Below are 4,429 nucleotides of genomic sequence, written 5' to 3'. Positions count from 1 at the left end.
TGAGCCACCATGTGGTTGCTGGGATTTGAACTCCAGACCTTCGGAAGAGCAGTCAGGTGCTCTTACCCACTGAGCCATCTCACCAGCCCCCTAAAAACACTTTTTTAAGGGCAAAGAAAAACCAAATTAGAGGTGGTTTTCCTTGACTGCAGGATGTGGTGGTTTCCAGAAACATCCACGCCATTCTATGTGGGTCAGGCTCTGTCCACATGTGCTTACGATCTGCATAGCACAATACACTTCTTATACCCCGAGCTTTTTCTCAGAACAACCCCAACGACTACCTAGAACTGCCTTTCGAGAGGCTCAAGCTTTCCTCATCCCCCTGCCCTTCTAGAAGCACCGGGCACACAAAGAAGCACCGGCCGCACTAATAGCTGCTCACACAAATGGTAGCTGGACATGGGTGGCTCTACACCACTGTTCTTTTTTGAGTAATGACTAGTTCTTTTATGAATAAAGTAAAATAGTAGAAATGAGATAGTTTTAGAACACTAGACACAGAACCATAAATACAAACTTAATTTACTTTTGAAAAACTAGTAAAAATTATAGGTGCAATGGTCTTTTTGTAAGGTAAGCATAAGCCATTATTTAAATCAGGATAAACATATCTGATTACTGGGGGCAGGAGCCCAGTGCAAGGTTTCATCCCTATAGAAAAGACACCGAAGGTTCTCAAGACCGTTACACTGTGAACAATGTACTTGATCCAAAAGAGCTTTCACCTTTTTCCTTGACTTTTTTCCATACTGTGCCTCTGGCTTTGCACACTGGTACACGAGCAAATGTAAGCTCATCAACCACTGCTCTCCGGCAGAGTCCTGCTATAAGAATCCATGTATACGGGGCTGGTGAGATGGCTCAGCGGGTAAGAGCACTGACTGCTCTTCCGAAGGTCCTGAGTTCAAATCTCAGCAACCACATGGTGGCTCACAACCATCTGTGACGAGATCTGATGCCCTCTTCTGGAGTGTCTGAAGACAACTACAGTGTACTTACATATAATAAATTTAAAAAAAAAAAAAAGAATCCATGTATACTATAAGCAACCTGCTGTTCATACACTCCTTATTACTACCTCAAGCCCAGTGTCTACCTCCTGCCTGCACTCAATAAAGCACTGACCTCCAGGAGAATCAATCCAATTTCAATCTCTCGATTAACCCCTTCTTCTCCTTCCTTAACCACATAGTTTTTAGTTTAGCTCAGAAGAGCCCACTTCCTCCATAAAGCAAACCCTCAATGAGAAGGCAGTCACAGCGACATAACTAAGGTCTGAGGGACTAACAATCCATATTGTGTTCAAACTGTCCTTAAAGAATGAAGGATAAACAAATGTTAAGGGTATCCACTGCTGGTACATCTCCCTTACAGAAAAGAGAGCACCCTTTGCCTCTCAGAAGCTTTTCAGTTAGGTTCCACTTATTAATTATCTTAGTGCCTGACCCATGAGTGTTCTCACCAGGAAGTTGTCTCCCGTGCCAATGTATTCAAGGCTCTTCCCCACTTACTGTGTCTTCAGGTTTAGTGTGTCTGGCTTAATGCTGATCCACTTGACTTGAGTTTTGTGCAGGGTGATAGACATAGATCTATTTGCATTCTTCTACGTGTAGATTTCCAGTTAGATTAGCACCATTTGATGAAAATGCTTTCTTTTTCCACTGTATATTTCTGGCTTCTTTATTAAAATTAAGTGTCCATAGATGTGTGAGTTTACTTCTGGGTCTGATTCTATTCTACTGATAAATCTGTCTGTTTTTATACCAACAGCATGTGGTTTTTATTACTACTGTTCTGTAGTACAGTTGATATCAGGCATAGTGATATCCCCCCAGAAATTTTTATTGTACAGGATTGTTTTAGCTATTTTTTTTTCCTATATGAAGTCGAGTATTGTTCTTTTAATGTCTGTAAGAATTGTGTTGGAATCTTGATGGGGACTGCATTGAAGCTGTAGATTGCTTTTGGCAAGATGGCCATGTTTACCATATTAATCCTACTGATCCACGAATACGGGAGATCTTCCCATCTTCTTATATTGTCTTCAGTTTCTTCCCTCTAGGACTTGTAGTCATTGTCATACAAGTCTTTTACTTGTTTAGTTGTCCCAATATATTTTATATTATTCGTGGCTACTGTGAAGGGTGTTATTTCCCTGATTTCTTTCTCAGCTCATTTGTTGTTTGTATATAGGAGAGCTGCTGACATTTGTGAGTTAATCTTGTATCCAGCCAATTCACTGAAGGTGTTTGTTCTTCAGCTGTAGGAGTTTCCTGGTAGAATTTTCGAAGTCATGTATGCATATTATAATCATCTAAGACTTCTTCCTTTTCAATTTGTAATTATTTGATCTTCAGTTGTCTTATTGCTCTAGCTAGAACTTCAAGTATTGTACTGAATACATATGAGAGCGGATAACCTTGTTTTATTCCTAATTTTAGTGGAATTGCTTTGACTTTCTCTCTATTTAATGTGATGTTGGCTATAGGCTTGCTGTAAATTGCCTTTATTATGTTTAGGTATGTCCCTTGTACCTGTAATCTCTCTAAGACTTTTATCATGAAGGGGTGTTGGATTTTTGTTAAAGGCCTTTTCAGTATCTAATGAGATGATCATGTGTTTTTCTCTCTCAAGTTTGTTTATATGGTGGATTACACTGACAGATTTTCATATGTCAAACCCTCTCTGCCACTCTGGGATGAAGCCTACTTGGTCATGGAGGATGATGTTTTTGAAGTGTTTTTGGATTCAGATTTCAAGTACTTTTTGAATACTTTTGCATCAATGTTCATGAGGGGAATTTGGTCTGTAATTCTTGTTCTTTGTTGAATCTTTGTGTGGTTTGAGTACCAAGATGACTGTGGCTTCATAAAATAACTTTGGCAATGTTCCTTCTGTTTCTAGTTCATGGAATAATTTGAGGAGTATTGGTATTAGCTCTTCTTTGAAAGTCTGGTAGAATTCTGTGCTAAAACCTTCTGGCTCTAGCCTTTCTTTGTTTGGTACATGTCTCAGGGTTTTATTGATGTGAACAGACACTAAGACCAAGGCAACTCTTATAAGGACAACATTTAATTGGGGCTGGCTTACAGGTTCAGAGGTCTAATCCATTGTCATCAAGGCAAGAACATGACAGCATCCAGGCAGGCATGGTGCAGAAGGAGCTGAGAGTTCTACATCTTCATCTGAAGGCTGCTACCAGAATACTGGCCTCCACAGAGCTAGGATTAGGGCATTAAAGCCCACACTCACAGTGACACACCTACTCCAACAGGGCCATACCTTCTAATAGTGCCACTTTCTGGGCCCAGCATATACAAATCATCACAGAGACTTTTAATGACTGTTCCTATTTCCTTAGGGGTTATAGGTATATTTAAATTGTTTATCTGATCTTGATTTAACTTTGGTAAATGATATCTATCAAGAAAATTGTTTACTTCTTTTAGCTTTTTCAATTTTGTGGGGTATAGGTTTTTGAAGTATGACCTAATGGTTGCTTGGATTTCCTCCATGTCTGTTGTTATAATCTCCTTTTTGTTTCTGATTTCATTAATTTGGATATTCTCTCTCTGTGTCTTTTAATGAAAAAAAGATTTTCACCAACTCCACACACACTGGCTATTCTTTCAGAAGACCCAGGTTCAATTCCCAGCTTCCATGTGGCAGCTCATAACTGTTTGTTCCTCCAGTTCCAGGGGACCCAACACCCACACACAGACATACATTCAGGCAAAACACCAATGCACATAAAAAAAAAAAAAAAAGAAAAAAAGAAACTAGACATCAGCAAACCAAATAATCCCACTTAAAAATGAGATCTAAACAGAGAATTCCCAACAGAAGAATCTCAAATGGACAAGAAACACTTACAGTGACAGCACATGCTGGCAAGGATGTAGAGCAAAGGGAAAACTCCTCCATAATAAAAACTTGTACAACTACTTTGGAAATCAATATGGCAGTTTCTCAGAAAATTAGGAATGGATCTATCTCAAGACCCAGCTATACTACTCCTGGGCATATCCCAAAAGACGGTCTATCCAAAGGATACTTGCTCAACTATGTTCATAGCATCTTTATTTGTTTTTGTTTGTTTGTTTGGTTGGTTGGTTTTTGAGACAGGGTTTCTCTGTATAATCCTGGCTGTCCTCGAACTCAGAAATCCTGAGGCCTGGGCTGGTAAGATGGCTCAGTGGGTAAGGGTGACCAAAACAGCAGATTCTCAGGTAGAGGCAACAGCTTTCATAGATCAAGAGAAGTCAGTGCACTGGTTCAAAGGTTTGGAGGACAGGCTGCCTTTCCTGTAAGGGCTGATGAACTGTGTCTTTAGTTGAAGACAGTGCTCATTCTGAAAATTCTCGGACCCCTGAGAAGGACAGTAACTCTCCTCTGCCTGTGCTCTGCACATGAAGCACATCTGCCT

At 40.0% G+C, this 4,429-nt stretch overlaps 1 protein-coding gene across 13 annotated transcripts in view; it reads right to left on the bottom strand.

The window, feature by feature from the left end:
- The window catches only part of Phf21a (PHD finger protein 21A), a 155,475-nt gene that overhangs the window by 18,081 nt on the left and 132,965 nt on the right, over nucleotides 1–4,429 (bottom strand). The window lies entirely within an intron of this gene.

The sequence above is a fragment of the Mus pahari genome, chromosome 3, assembly GCF_900095145.1.
Source record: "Mus pahari chromosome 3, PAHARI_EIJ_v1.1, whole genome shotgun sequence".
Classification (NCBI taxonomy): domain Eukaryota; kingdom Metazoa; phylum Chordata; class Mammalia; order Rodentia; family Muridae; genus Mus; species Mus pahari.
This window is presented reverse-complemented; position numbering and strand designations above follow the sequence as displayed.